At 38.8% G+C, this 16900-nt stretch overlaps 1 long non-coding RNA gene across 3 annotated transcripts in view; it reads right to left on the reverse strand.

Moving 5' to 3' along the window:
• LOC123349492 overlaps positions 1-16900 on the reverse strand; it is an 83129-nt gene that overhangs the window by 16904 nt on the left and 49325 nt on the right. For 2 of the 3 annotated variants that reach the window (XR_006573567.1, XR_006573565.1), the window contains one exon: positions 4884-4984. This is a non-coding gene — a long non-coding RNA (uncharacterized LOC123349492). The remainder of the gene's footprint in view (positions 1-4883; positions 4985-16900) is intronic. The other variant, XR_006573566.1, reaches the window with a different exon arrangement.

Consider the following 16900-nt stretch of genomic DNA (forward strand, 5'->3'; position numbering starts at 1 on the left):
CTGACAGGGGCCTGACTTCCCCTCCCAGGAGGTGTTCCTGTAGTGACGGGTTGGGGGGAACCCAGGCCCACCCTCTACTCCAGGTTCTGGCCCAGGGACCCTAATCGTAGCAGCTATTGGCAGCCAACCTTTCACTGCCAGAGTTGCTACATTTCCCTGGGCCACTTCCCTACAGCTCTCTTCTTCACCCTTACCTTAGGGCTCCCTTACTGATGGCTTGAGGGTGTCTTCATTAACCAGCCCTTCAGCCGCACTTCCCCTCCTCTGGCTCCCCAGATTTTTTCTGCCTGACTGGAGAGAAATATTTGGGGCCCCTAGTTTTATAAATTAATGGGCAGCAGGTTTAAAACAAATAAAAAGAAGTTCTTCTTCACACAGCGCACAGTCAACCTGTGGAACTCCTTGTCTGAGGGGGTTGTGAAGGCTAGGACTATGAGTCTTTAAAAGCGAACTGGATAAATTCATGGAAGTTAAGTCCATTAATGGCTATTAGCCAGTATGGGTAAGGAAAGGTGTCCCTAACCTCTGTTTGTCAAAGGGTGGAGATGGATGGCAGGAGAGAGATCACTTGATCATTACCTGTTAGGTTCACTCCCTCTGGGGCACCTGGCATTGGCCACTGTCGGTAGACAGGATACTAGGCTAGATGGACCCTTGGTCCTACCCAGTATGGCCATTCTTATGATCTTATGTCCTTATATGTTAATAGGAAAGGAACAAATCCAAACATGACATTTAAAAAAACAGCATAAGAAGGCTTCAGAGAGAATTAGTAACGTTTAGAAAAGGAAACAAATCAAGCAAGAGACTCTGGACAACCAGATAATTTAACAAAACTACTATAACTGAATACACTTACAGTAATATGGACATATAAGATGCCCTTTATTAAAAGGGGCCCATTAGATTACATTTTAGACTAATGGATAAAATTCCCATCTCAACAGAAGCCCTAGAGTAGTTATCTGTGAATTTCAAACTTGTCCACAGATCTTGTGATGGGTCACGGTACCATTATTCATTGGAAATAATGCCTCACCTATAGTGAAACATGAGAAATGCATTAGCAGAATCACATTATCTCAGGATAACAGTCCCATTAAGACTTGTCCCCACTTCACTTTAAAGCACTTCCTGAAAGTTAGTGACTCAATTCACTCAGCAGAAACCCCACTTTGATATGATATACTGGATGGGTTTTAATTACTGCATCCTTGGGGACTTTCCCTATGAATATATAGCTTATCAACTATAGGGATTGAACAAAAATAACCAATTCCCAAGTTCTCCAGAAAGTTTAAAGAGAAAGGTAACTTCAAGTGACAGTCATTTTCTAACCTGAAAAAAACATTTTCCCCATGAATCGTTTAAGATTCAAATATGAATTTTGTAGCTAAAAATAAATTTCCACAATGTAAGATCTAAAATTTTAAGAGGATCTCAGAGCTGCTGTCCTCTTGGCTGGAAATATCTTTCAGATTTGAAGTCCTCATGGCTTCTGCATTCTCTCTTGCCTTCCCCATAATAGATCCCTTTACCAGTTCTTGTATATCAAAGCAGTGTTAAGAGTTTTATATTTTTCATTTGATAACTATGTATACTTCAAAGAAGTCTCTAGAAAAATACAGACTGGTCTGCTCTAAATTGTTGTTGCATTTGTTGATAATTACACCTTTCTTGCATATACTTTAGGAATTCAGTAAGGCAAGTACTTATGAATAAAGGAATCTCTTCCCTAAACCACTGGTGTTTCATATGACTGAGACTTGACTTTGTGGGGCAACCTTGTTCAAGACAACCTTTTTGGATGGGATATATGTGGCTTGGGACTCTTTGTGGTTTGTTTCCAGAAGGGAGATGGACAATAGGTCTGATTGGGAAATGCCTTCTGGATGCTGTCCTGCTACAAAAGACACCATTTGATATGAGCATTTGTTTGTACTGTAGTTTTGTATTTGTGTACTATTCTTTGCTTAAATATCAACAAAAGGAGTAAAAATACTGTTGCAATTTCTTATTTTTCTTTAATCTTTTTATCTGTTCTTTATAACTAATTTTATTTTTTCAACAATAAAGATAGTACTTAGTATTTATATGACACTTTCACCATACATTAATTAATATATAATTTACCCTGAATGATTTTTACTGTATCTTATTCTTCTGTCTTGGTAACTTTGCTTCAGCCATTGACTGTAGTTAAAGTTAGCTTCTTACTTGATCTTGAAGAGAGATTTACACATGTTTTAAGAGCGGGGCGGCTCTAGGCATTTTGCCGCACCAAGCACAGCAGGCAGGCCACCAAAGCCGCAGGACCAGTGGACCCTCTGCAGGCAAGCCGCCGAAAGCAGCCTGCCTGCTGCCCTCGCGGCACCGGCAGAGCGCCCCCCGCGGTTTGCTGCCCCAAGCACGCGCTTGGCGTGCTGGGGCCTGGAGCTGCCCCTGTTTAAGAGCAGAGAGATCTTTGCCCTGAATTGACGGTAAAGAGTGTTTTATGTTGTTTTGTCATTAAATCTTTTCACCTATTTGTACCACTTTTTTTGTGTTACCCTCTGTAACTTGCATAATTTAATTCCTCCCTAATTTAAATAAATATCCAAGCAGTCCTGCAGTGACTCAAGAAAAATACTAAGAGGTTCCTAACTTTGTAACTATTTAATTTTATACTGGGAAACCAGTCTTCAGCACAGCAAAGGCTCCAACATCAGAATTTCAGTACAGCAAAGACTGACATCTAAATTATGATCTCTAGAGAAAGTAAAATGGCTTTATTTGAATGGAAGAAGAAATTTAATGACTTGGAAAAAAAAATCTCTAGTTGACATCTACAGACTCTTATATCGATTAACTATTAAAATCTACCAATAAACTAGCATTTAAAAATCTGGTTTATAAATGCAAAAGATTGGAGTTAATTTCTTCACTTAAAAAAATATGTAATTTTGACTTTTACATGTTCATAATATCACTAGTTATTTGATGATTCTTTAATCTTCCGATACTTGACAATAAACAACAGAGTTTTTTAGAAATGCTACATTTTTTGAGAAATTTAAAGCATGGATTATTCTATTTTAAAATTGCATATTGCCTCCATGAGGGCAGAAATATTTAACTAACAAGATATTAACAAAATGGATCACAGTTTCTAAAAAAACAAATTCTTGTCAATTTATTTTGATCTTATCTTAACCAAGATCCTTGTGATCTCCCTACTGAATTCACATTCATTGACCACTGCCTTCTCTCCTTCATCAATGGCCACATTCACCTACCTTGCAATCCTCCTCTAAGCTACAATCCATCAACATTCCTAATTTATCTAAAGTTCTGTTTTTTCCTCCCCTCCCTCACAGCCAATGATCTAAGTTCTCCAGAACACTTATCTCCAGTATTCTCTTCTCCCTTCCACCAGTCCCAAGCCCTGGCTTCCCTCTCACTGCTGCTTTTTCCACTGCTGCTTTTAACTACAGAGCACTTCTGGATAAAATACAGGGGTAATGGTGATTTTCTCCACTGCATATTTATCCTCTTCTCATACCAACTCTGCCACCAAAGAGCAGAATTTCTTTTACTTGATTGGTTCCTATACTTACAACCCTCTTGGCTTTTCTCCAAGTTTGGCTTGCTCCACCTCCTTTTCTTTCATTCTCCCTCTCAAGCTCATAATCTTGCCAACATTTTCAAAGACAGTTTCTTAAAGATTCTGTAGATTTTGTCTTCCCTCCCTCCCCTGTGCCCCCCCACCCTCTGCTTCCTGTATTATCTGAGTGAAAATGTTCATAATTAAAGCCGTTTTAATCTGCATAACCCAAGTGCATCTTGTTCATGCACAGTGAGTATGTTACAATCAAATTCTTCTTAAGAAAGAAGCTGTTGTGTCCTCAGCAACTTATTTTTAAACTAAAAAATCAAATGCATTTATTTTTGGGGAATATAAGCCCCCCCCTCCAAATAATATGCATTCTAGAATAACCATTTATCTTTTTGTCAAACAGGCATATGTAGAAAAGTTTTGATATAACTATGGACATTTGCATCATCTCTCCTCACCCACAAAAACCTGATTCTGAAAAAGCCCCTATTATCTGTCACCTTGAACCAAAATGCCAGACATTGGCACATCAATATGTCAAAAAAGTAGATCTTTTTCAAGTGGAGGCAAATTCCACTCCTCAAGAACTATATTATGAGTTGATACAGGAGGACACTGGGTAGCTTTAAACCAGTGTTTCTCAAACTGGGGTCGCTGCTTGTGTAGGGAAAGCCCCTGGCGGGCTGGGCCGATTTGTTTACCTGCCCTGTCCGCAGGTCCAGCCGATCGCGGCTCCCACTGACCGTGATTCGCCACTGCAGGCCAATGGGAGCTGCTGGAAGCAGTGTGGGCCGCGGCGACCCCAGTTTGAGAAACACTGCTTTAAGCTCTGAAAAGTCAGAAGAACAATTCTTTAAAGAGAAACAAATCAATGAGATAAAACACTAGCAAATGTTGGCTGCTGGTTCCCTATTCTATTTAGCTATTTATGCCCCTGTTCTATCGTTCTACCAGACCACAATTTGGCCTCACATAGCTTTATCCAATCTATTTTCCATATTTCATAATGTTATTCCCAATCTAATTAAAATCTATATTCCCAAATATGCAGTTCAGATAAAAAATTGGCCAGTTTCCATGTAAAGTAACCAGATGTCCCAATTTTATAGGGATGATCCTGATATTTGGGGCTTTGTCTTGTATAGTCACCTATTATCCCCCACCCTCATCCTGATTTTTCACACTTGCTATCTGGTCACCCTATTTTCATGATATTTTGGTGTAAAATAATCAACTGTATTTAAAATGGGAAATAGATTGAAAATCTTGCAAGGTCAATGGGACTTACCTGCATTAGTAAGGTTTGAAGGATCAGGCCCTATATTATACTATACGATGAGATCATCTGGGTTTCATAGTGTTCTTACCTGTGCTGTTCACTCTACAATACTGCATTGTATTTGTAGAAAAATAGGAGAAAAAATACAGAAAAAGATTATATTAAATGCTTACAAATCAACTGATGATAAACTGTACTTGGAAGTTATATTTGGTATTTCTTTTGTTTATGAAATAAGTTTAATCAATATTTAATATCTCTTTGTATATTTCAGAACAGTCCTTTTTGCAGTCCCAACTGACTGGACTAGAAATGAACATATTAAAATCTATTTTAAGCTTTAGAATCTATTAATTTTTTAAAAAATTATAATGAAAATACACTGTCACCGATGGGTCAAACACACCCTCTCTCCTGTTATTTTCTTTCTGTGTGGTGGTAAATACAGAGGTGTTATCTCTTTGGCATTATAAGAACTCCAGGCAAGAGATACAATACAATGGACTAGCACTTTCATTTAAGAATGGGAGCAAAAAGACAGAGGGAACGATAAAGACAGACAAGGAAAGATGGGCTGGCAATCAGAAGGTGAGGAAAGGAAGTACTGCTATATTTTTGGAGCCAAAAAAAGAATTAGAACAGATTTTAAGACACTTACAACAGTCTAAAACTTCAGAAACAACACAGAACCCAGCAATCATAACAGTAGATGTGAAGCATTGATTTTGCAGGATGAGAGATAGCATAGCCATCTCACAAACATAATTTTGGATAGTGTCTTATTGTGAGTGCTTTTTCTCTTTGTTTTTTATAAGCTAGCTCTAAAAGATTTAAAGATCCAATTTCCAGAATTGGGATTTAATTCATCTTTCCATGATTGCTCTGCTCTGAACTCCTGTTAATATTAATTATATAATACTTATTGTATTTCAGTTGCTTGTAATACTGATAATATGGGAGTGCACCACACATATGAAAGGCCAAATCCATGGATTAAATACCAGGTTTTGCTCTCAGTATTTCCATGGTGATTCTTTCCCCATCTGAGGCCAAAGTGACTACTTAGGCCCAATGGGTGAATCAACTTTTAGAGGCCTCAATGTGTGACTGCTGCAGGGTGAGAAAAGAAGATCCACACAGTGGTAGATCCAGTAGCCCTGCTTCTCTCCTACCTGTATGCACTGCTGCATAGGGAACCCCATGGATCTGGACTTTGCATAAGAAGTGTGCAACCAGCTGCATAATTCCCCAGACCATCCCCCTTTGTGCAGTATAGTCACACAAGCGCCGCTGCCATTGTTCAAGAAGGAATAGGCTGGCTGTTCTCTTGCCAGCAATACAAAAGGATTTGCCTCCCTTTGGAGCAAAATCTATTCTAATGGACAGCGTTTTACTGGTGTAGAGCACTGTGTCCATTATAAAATTGGTGATGTGATGTATTGGAAACACAGGCTGAGAAATAGAAACTGCAGATTGTATATGAGAAACCTGGGAAACTTCCCAGATTATGTATCTGTCCTTTTTTTTTTAATAATGTCACCGGAGAAGAGGCTGAACCAGAAGCTGGTTGTTTTGTTTAGGGCAGGGCAGGCTGGGAGGACATTTCATTAGAAAATCCATAACAAAACAAAGCAGCATTTTCCTTCTTTTCCTCGTTCTCCTCTTGTGCGTCTGAACTCTCTTTTCTTTCACTGAGTGGCACTGGTGTTGCATGCTGATGAAACAATGATACCTGAGCCAACCCTGGGCTGTCATCTTCTTATAAATTAGGTTCCAAGTATCTGACCAAGTCCCTTTGAAGTAATTGTCCATTACTTTTCCTTTTCTAGCTACAGGCAAGTTTGATACCAATAACAAGAAGGATTTTTGAATGTGGTTATTAGCTGTCCACTAGTAATTATTAGAGTAGAACAGCAAAAGCTTCTGTGATGCTATCTGACATATTTGCTTAGTCTTTGGGCCAGATTCTCAGTGGGTGTAAATAGTCTCATTGGCTTCAGTTGAACTACACCTATGTGAATTTATTCCAGCAGAGGAGCTAGTCATATATTTTTTTCCCCTTGATAAACAACATGTTATTTGTCTCATACCTTCTTTCAATCTGCATGAATTTTCCTCCTGTTTCCTTCTTTGATGAACCATTGCTAAGTAGAATAACCAGTATAAACGATTCTTCTCGAATTTAGTTAATTTGGATGCTGTGTGTGTGTGTATTTATATATATATAATATATAAAAAGAAGATAAATGCCATCTCTGCCTCTGACACAGAGTTTCTATGTGAAGCTGGATAAGTCACAAACTAAATTTTTCACAAAAGTGGCCACTAATTGTGTGTTTCCTAATTTTTTGGTTTCTGAGCAACCTTAATTATGACATTACTTAACTTTTGAGTGCTGGCTGCAACTCTGACATTCTCCTAGTATAGTTAGTTTGGATGCAATATATGTGTGTGTGTGTGTGTGTGTATGTATGTGTATATATATACTCCAGTATATACACACCATTGCTAAGTAGAATAACCAGTATAAAAGATTCTTCACGAATATAGTTAGTTTGGATGCTGTGTGTGTGTGTGTATTTTTATATATATATATATATAAAATATATAAACACACACACACACACACACATATTGCATCCAAAATAACTATACTAGGAGAATGTCAGAGCTGCAGCCAGCACTCAAAAGTTAAGTAATGTCATAATTAAGGTTGCTCAGAAACCAAAAAATTAGGAAACACACAATTAGTGGCCACTTTTGTGAAAAATTTAGTTTGTGACTTATCCAGCTTCACATAGAAACTCTGTGTCAGAGGCAGAGATGGAATTCAGTTCTCCAGGATGGCATTTATCTTCTTTAACTGAGACGATCTTTCCTCTTCCTGCAATCACTGCATCTCTCTGTACACACCTCCAACTTCTGCTCCAAATGAGCAGGGGATCCTTCAGACAACAGCCTAATTCACTACACAATTCTGATTCATCCTCAGAGCACCATGCATCCAGTGTACTGAATGAGACAGAGACGCTATAGAAAATATATTATATGCTCATGTGAGTAAAAATAGTTCTGGCAGGCGTGTGCTGTAGAAGTCTAGGGCCTTCTGCTCCTGTTCCTCTCCTCCGAGTCTGACCTCTTCCCCCTCCTTGGCAATTGTCTCAGTCCTCCTGCCTCAATCTCCCTCTATCAATCTGCTTCCTTCCTGTTTATGAAGCATGGGGTGGCACTGAGAACACAACACAATCTCCTTTGCTCTTGATTCTAATGATGGCACACGGTCAGTTGTTCTGTGGGGATCGCATGTGCTTTGTCTAGTCAGGAGACAGAAGGTGTGAGGGAATGGAGCATGCTTGGTGCAGATGGAACCTTCTGAGAATTTAGCTCTAACAATTCTCCACTGAACATGTGGAAATTGTGATATTTCAGAGGCGAAAATTGGACAGATTTCCATGGGGACAGCAAAAGGCAAGCTTTGACACCCTCCAAAGCAGAGCAGCGCTAGAGCTTTTCAATGAAATGGCTTACAAATTTTATCATGGGTGAAACAGCATCTTTTTTTCCTAATTTTGTTCTAAAAAATTTTGTTATATTTGCTGAAACATTCCTACACTTTTCCTCCTGGAGCATACATCCAGCATTGAGAATGTCATTGTGAACTCTTAATTGTGGGTGGTGTTCTATGCAAATGAATACAGTCTTATAATGGAAAGTAGTACACAACGTTAACTAGTTGTCACTACCAGAGCTAATTATAATTATATCAGGAAAAACTGCTACAGTTGAGATTGTATATGTGTTTCAATTTCAGCTCCCTGATTTTTGTAATTATATCTTTCCAAAACTTTTAACTATTGAGTTGAAATTTTTAAGGTCTTGTTTCTGCCTCAAAGGGAATTATTTTTCCATTTCTCTTAGTCAAAAACAGTTCCATCATGTTTTAGTAAAAGGAGAACTGGATGGGGGAGGGGAGGGAAGGAGAGGGAAATATCCTATAGCATATATCATTTTGAAACAATTGCAACATGGAAGGCCAAGGATAGAAAACAGAAGTTTGGCATGGACAGAGTCCCCATTTGAGGGAAAGTGTCTGAGTCTTCTGGTGAAAATTTATTTTAATACAACCGTGTAATGGACCCTTAAATATTACACTTTGCCTAAGCACTATAGAAATTGATTTTTTTTTAATGCTTCCTAGAAAAATGTAGGAAAGGGTTGCCTGGTCAAGAAATAGGAAATGGAGGCCTGGTCTACACTATGGGGGGGTTCGAACTAAGGTACGCAAGTTCAGCTACCGGGATCGAAGTCCGCGGCTCCCCCATCGACTCCGCCACCGCCGTTCGCGGTGGTGGAGTTCCGGAGTCGACGGGAGCGCGTTCGGAGTTCGATATATCGCGTCTAGATGAGACGCAATATATCGAACTCCGAGAAGTCGATCGCTACCCGCCGACCCGGGCGGGTAGTATGGACGTACCCCAAGACAGAGTACAAAAGCCCTGAATGGCATGTTGATGTTCTTACATAGACTAACCTATTCCAAAAGAGCTAGTGATGCAAGAAGCAGCATTAATGATCTTTGTTCACTCTGGGCCAGATTGAGCTACTCTTATTCATATTGATGCAGTCTGAGTCTTACTCCACAAATGGTCTCATTGACTTCAGTAGCACAACTGGAGTAAAGTGATACTATAACTCCATGTTAAATATCAGAATCTGTCTCTGTGAACGTGTATGAGAGTGAGATACAGACCAGAGTACTGCTACTAGTCATTTAAATCATAGGTGCAAGACAGCTGTGTTGGGCACGACAGGTATTGATGGAATTGTGGGAGTCTGGAAAAACCCTCTGCATGCCTAACTGGGGACTTTCAAGATTGGACCAGAGAGGCCTGTGAATCCCTGGCCTCTGCATTCTTGTTTAACTTTCCGTTTGCTTGCAACCACATCTACCTCTCCTACAGCCAGCGATGGGTACACAGCTCAATGGTACATAAAATCTCCTGGAAAATAGAGGGTTAATATCTTCCCCACCTTTCATGTTTATATGGGAGGGAAACATAATGACTAAAGTATAAAAGGCTGAATCCAATGCCCACTGAAGTTAGCAAGAGAATATCTATTGATTGTAAGAGAAACTGGATTGTGCTCATAGAGATAATGTGTATTATTGGGCTTATAGCTATATATTGATTGATTGTGAACTCAATCTTAGATCAGATTATTATGAGCTCAGTACAATAATCAATCTGTACTCAGTGAAGCACCATAATTACCTTTCATTTGGAATCCAGAGTTTGTTGATTGAGTTTCCCAAAGTGAGAGTTTGTTTAATGGAACCTAATGAATTTCTTCGGAGAATTATTTTGTTGTTAATTATTAGCCTGAATTAAATGGGGTGCCTGAGTGTTCCAGAAAAAGAAGAGAAAAATCAAAAGCTGCATATAGAGGGGGAAAGAAAGATCTCCGGGTGTAATTGAAGTTAATGTACATACATCACATCAGAATCATGTTGTTTTATGTTTCTTATTTAAAGAGCTTTAGTTTAATTTTAAATATACATGGGGAGAAAAATGCAAGGCATGTACCTGCTATCACAAAGAAATGCCAAGCTTGAGATTTCAATTATTTTTTTAAGTTTAACCCACTTGCTTCCCACCCATACTGATTGTTTCACTATAGTTTCTTTATCTCTCACCACCATTTAAAATACAGTATAGGCAACATAAAGGTACAATTAAAGCCCTTGTTCTGTTTTCTTCTCTGAAAATAAATTCTAACCCCATGAACTTTGTCCACACATACAGTATTTCTTTATGACAGTGTCATTTGGTGTGCTAGGAGGTGGAATGCTAGTAAGAACAAATGAGATTGTTAGTGTTAGTACTCATTGAGCTCTGTCAGTGTTTCATTAACACAGAGAGAAGCACTGCATTACAGCCAGGACTTAACTTTCCTATTAGAAATTATAACATTAAGTGGCCCCTATGACACTGAAATTACCTCATAACTAAGAAGAAACTATATAGCATTTTTATGTACTACAGTTACATCCCTAATTAAAAATATATTAGTTAGAAGTACAGAGAATTTACTAAAGACTCACTCCACACTACAAAATGATCAGTTAAGTATATTAGCTCAGTAGTCATTTCTGTAAGGAATGGACTTTCGTAATGACCATTTGCACTAATCATTGCTACAGCATTTGCAGATTTTGATTCATGATGCTGGAAAATATCTGTTCGTGGCCTCAAATCTCCCTGTGCTGTGCTTGCCTGAATCATCAATGTAAAGGAAAATGTACTTTTGGTATCCAAGAACAACAGGCCTATGATTTAGTAAATTTCAGATAAGCTCTATTTGAAATAATAACAACAAGGAATAGCAAACTACTAGTACAAGAATGAGCCAATTCTGTCAGGTTAAATATATGTCATTTGAAACAACTTGTGGGTAAAACTCTTTTCATGATTAAGGGAAGAGGGGCAGGGAGCAGCCTCTGCAGAGCTGTTACTCCTCTCCCTCTTTGTGTATGTGGGCGAGGAGTGGTAATGAATGCAAAAGCATTTTTCTAGGTGAACCTATTGCCCCTTCTTTTGAGAGTTTTGGCCTATACAACTGCAATGACTGCATATATATCTTTTTTCTGCAATGTTTTTTAAACATTAAACTGTCCTTGCCTTCTTCCTTTGTCTTTTCTCTCCTCGTCTTTAAACAAACATTATGTGGCATACTTAAATACAGGAATGTCGCATGGTAAGAGACATGATTAGCAATGTTCCAATAACTAAATCCATATTAGTGAGCCCGAGAGCAGCTTTGGAAGTGATTTGGTGTAAGTCTAAGATGCCACCAGCAAATGCTTGAACCAGGCATTTATTTACAATGTAATCCATAGTTTGTGACTGGTGTCTAAAATCATGTTGTTTGTTGTCGCACATCTTCCAGAGGTGTACGAGATGGCAGCATGTGCCGGGGATGGTCTAAAATGGTTCAATTCGGACCATTGTTTCTGGGATAGGTTGAAGTCTGGAAGTTCTTTTTAGGGGTTGGCAATCAGGTATTATTTTGGGAGATTATCTCAGAATTCTTTCCAGTAAGCCTCAGGATTGATTGTGAATGTATTAAGAACTTTAGCCCAATCTTAAAAAGGTTTATGAGATTTCAGGTGTGTCCATAAGGTTTTGGAGGCTCTCATGAACTGGTAAATTCAAGTTAGTCATGATTTGATTGTATTCACAAACAGTATGTGTGTCCATCCAGATTTTGGATGGTGGTATATGGGCCGAAGTGGGAAACATTTGAACCAGCGTTGGTTTTAATGCCCAAATTATGATTGTGATCACATCCAGAGATTCGGTATGTGAATATCCTGTGCAAACTCGTGTGTGATATTCAGCGGTTGACTATACCAGTGCTAGACTTGCTGTTCGAAGTGTGTGTGCATCTTCACCCGTGCTAGGGCCGCCAACTCATTAAAACAAAGTAAGTTGAAGTAAGTTAAATTTTAAGCACATGCATAAATCCAGTTGATTTTAGTGGCTTAAAGTTAAGCACATGATTAAATGCTGTCTTGAATAGGGATGTTTTTCTGAATCAAGGCTCTCAAATCAATCCCGTCCTGTTTTTTTCAGTTTCCAGATTTCAGATAGGATTATACATGTGCTTAAAGCTAAACGTATACTTAATTGGGGTCTTGTGCACTAGAATGACATTCTTTTTCTCCCCTCCTTCCCCACTGAATAAGTTTTATTGACCAAGACAATCCTTAAATTCTGTTTCTTAGTCTTCTATATTTTTTTCCAATTCTCGTATATATTAACAAATAATTATGGAACCACTGCAGTTATAATGAGATTTAATGTACCTAGAACTCTATGTACAGTGACTTTACACTATGCAACTCAGAGTAGTATAACATGGAATAGGACAAAGAGAGTTTACAAAATATTCCACCATGATGGTCCTGGTAAGACCTCGAACTAAGTAAGATGCATGCTTTTCAGGATGTGGGGTCTTTCCTGTCTCTTTCCATTGGACTACAACTCAGCTATACATAGGAATTTAGTCTGTGCATGTGTTAGGACTGGTGCTGGAATTAAAATAAAAATCCACATCAACATGAAGAATGTCAGAAACCATCCCTTTAAGTCCATAAATTCTTACATAAGCAGTGTACTTGGAGGATAGGTCCATCAATGGCTATTAGCCAGGATGGACAGGAATGGTGTCCCTAGCCTTTGTTTGCCAGAAGCTGGGAATGAGCGACAGGGGATGGATCACTTGATGATTACCTCTTCTGTGCATTCTCTCTGGGGCATCTGGCATTGGCCACTGTTGGAAGACAGAATACTGGGCTAGATTGAACTTTGGTCTGACCCAGTATGGCCATTCTTATGTTCATATGTACTCTGACAAATATTTGAAAGTTATCTTTCCATCCAAAATATATGTTGCTGTTGAATTGGCACATTCTTGAATAATAAAGGCAAATGCTATCATTGCACTTTAAGGATTATACTGACATATGGAAGTCAGTATTGCTGGATTGTCCAGAGTACAGTTTGACAGGATAGTCTTGTAAAGTGCAACCAATTAAACATTGCACTAGAACATATTACATCTAATGGGATTAGATTATGATTACATTGCATGGCGTTATGGCAGCTGTTGAATACCATATGACATCTTTCCTGCTCCTAAATATGTCATTCATTTCTGCTGAGATGACATTATTTCACAATTATTGTATCAAACTTGGTTATAACTCCTATGTGAAACCAAAAGTAAAAGTGTTGCATGAAAACTTATACTTTGTCTTACCATCTTCTAACTTTGACAGTCAAATGAGTTATATGGAAGAGACTCATATAATGTAGCCTGATGATGGATTAAATGTGCAATAAAGGACTCTTTCTGAAGGTATTAAGAACAAATTCAGTAACATATTGGCAGCTACTTCTAGACTTTTATTATTGCAGTAGTGCCTATGGACCTCAAACAGGTCCAAAATATGACCCCATTGTACTACATATAGTACAAATAAGTAACATAGGCAATTCCTACAACTCAAAACTCATCATCTAGTATTTAGACAACATGCAGTGGATGAATAAACAGACATTAGGAACTATAAGAAGACAAGTTGAGAGCAGAGACTCGGAGAGAGCACTGTCTAACCAAAGCAAGATATTTTTTGTTTTTTTGTTATAAAACATCAAGGCTGGCATTTGAGTAAGGTGATGGTGTTAGCAGGTGTGAAGCTCTAAACTAACAGTGTTTTTACAAAAGAGACAATGGGAAGGCTGCAGCCAGGGGTGAGGCTGGAGAAACATGTGGCTACAGAAAAACACATCAGTCATTTAACTAATGCACTTTTGGACATGTGTTCCAGTGCAATTTGTGCTGTTATCTTAAGTAATACATATCTTTCCCCCCCAAAAAGCTATGAAAAAGAACTTAAGGGGAGGGTGAGTGATGGACAGAATATTATATGTAGAAAATTTCTAAAAGCTTTCCCTCTCTCCTGTTTTCGAATGGCATGACACAGCATTGCTCTAGGCAGATATAGACTGCCTGTAGGATGTATGGCCAGCTAGCACATTTACTACAGACTGTAGTCTGTACAAGCCAGAGATGCTGGCAGAATGACTCTTCTGCTAGACAGGTACCCGACACTCCTCCACTTAGGCTACCCACCATTGTAAGCTTCCATGAGAGAAAGCAATTACCCTCTAATGTTCAGTGACTCTAGTGACCTGTATATCATTTTCTCATCATTTTATTATTTTTTCTGCTTCTATTCAGGATAGCAAAATGATCGGTTATATCTTTGTACTATTCAGTCTCATATTTTCAACCAGTATTAAAGGACACTGAAAGGCACATTTACTATCCATTCAGATAATCCACTGAAGCAGGTTTTGAACTACCTGCACAGATCAAATGAAAAATAAAACGTATGCTTTTTAATGCTTTTCTTCCTTCAGTTTACCTCCCATAGTAGAAGAGGGGGACTTATTAATGAAAGGACATCCAACAGGACAAAACTAAGCCCTAGTCTACAGTACAAATGTATGTTGGTACAGTAACTCCTCACTTAAAGTCGTCCCGGTTAATGTTGTTTCGTTGTTACGTTGTTGATCAATTAGGGAACATGCTTGTTTAAAGTTGCGCAATGCTCCCTTATAATGTTGTATGGCAGCCACCTGCTTTGTCCACTGCTTGCAGGAAGAGCAGCCCTTTGCAGCCAGCTGGTGGGGGCTTGTAACCAGGGTGGACCAGCAGCCCCTCTATCAGCTCCCTGCTCCCCTAAGTTCCCTGTGCAGCAGCTGCCTGCAGTTCAGCTGTGTCCCTCCTCCCACTGCCATGTGTTGCTCCTGCCCTCTGCCTTGGAGCTGCTCTCTGAGACTCCTGCTTGCTCTGCCAGGGGGGAGGGAAGGAAGAGGGGGGCTAATGTCAGGGTGTCCCCTTCCCTCCTGCACCCTGCTTACCCCATCTTCCATAGAGCAGGGCTCAGGACGGAGGGAGCTTGTAGCAGCTGTGGTCTCAGCAAGCTGATCTAATTAACAAGGCAGTGTACTTAAGGGAAATGTACATATCTCCCTCCATTCCTGCTGCCTTGCAGAGTGAGAGAGTTAACCCTTGAGGGCTCAGCCAATTGCTAGTTTATCATTTAGCCGTAAGGGAAATATCCCACCCTCTGACTCCTCCACCTCAACAAAGCTTCACAATCATCATCACTATGTACCACTATTAAATTGTTTGTTTAAAACTGTGTGTGTGTGTTTTCACCAGACAAAAGATGTGTGTGTGTGTGTGTGCACACACACACACACACAATTTCCCTGGAACCTAACCCCCTCATTTACATTAATTCTTATGGGGAAATTGGATTCGCTTAACATCGTTTTGCTTAAAGTCGCATTTTTCAGGAACATAACTGTAACATTAAGGAGTTACTGTATAACTACACCGCTCAGGGTGTGGAAAATCTACACCCCTGAGCAATGCAGTTATACTGACCTAACTCTTGGTGTAGACAGCACTATATCAACAGGAGGGTTTCTCCTGCTGACATAACTACTGCGTTTAGGGGAAGTGGTGTACCTTCACTGACAGGAGAAACTCTTCTCTCAGTGTAGGAAGTGTCTTCACTAAGTGCTGCAGTGCTGTAAGTATAGACAAGCCCTAAGTCTCATAAAGGCTTCATTTTAACATCCATGAATTAACTTAAAACTTAAAATCTGTTCTTTTACTAATTATAGACCATATTCTCTGGTGCAGAGTGGCTGTTTTGCATTGTCATCCCCTAAATCTTAATTAAATCAAAATTAAACAACCAAAATTAATTTAGCTTGCTTAATTTTGATGTAGCTAAATTAATTTTGTAATGTCACTCCAAAACAAAAATTTTCATTGTGAATTTTCCAATCAGAAAATTGAAACATTTCATTGAAATATAAAAATTTCAGTTTAACAAAATTTCAATTTAACAAAACCACATTTGCTGACAGGTATATTTCAGTCAATATTTTTTGACCTGCTTTAGCTTTGATTCAGTAACTAAAGCCCAGATCCTTAAAGGTTTCCAGGCACCTAACTCCCACAAGAGCAGATTTTGTCTCTATGCACAAGTAATGAAAAAAAAATTTCCTAAATAAACATGCTGCATTTTCTGATTTTTTTTTTTTATTGCCAGGTTATGCTATTTGTTGTTCACATGTCCACTGACTTATTGGTGGAAATATTTGCTATTGGTCTATGTAATGGTTTGGGGGAACTATCTGTGTAATTTATTAATTCTGAATGTATCTTTACCAAGCTGCAAAGAATGGCTATGCAAAGTTTTTCAAATAAATAACTATGATTCTATGATATTCCCCCAAAATGCATTTTGGTTGACCCAAAATTATTTGCAAATTTGACCTGATTAGTTTAAACAGGGAAGAAGGTTTTTCAGGGCCCACTTCAGAAAACATACAGTCATGTGGGTCCCCTTATAACCTTTAAACAAATGGTTAGGG

The sequence above is a fragment of the Mauremys mutica genome, chromosome 14 (assembly GCF_020497125.1).
Source record: "Mauremys mutica isolate MM-2020 ecotype Southern chromosome 14, ASM2049712v1, whole genome shotgun sequence".
Lineage (NCBI taxonomy): Eukaryota > Metazoa > Chordata > Testudines > Geoemydidae > Mauremys > Mauremys mutica.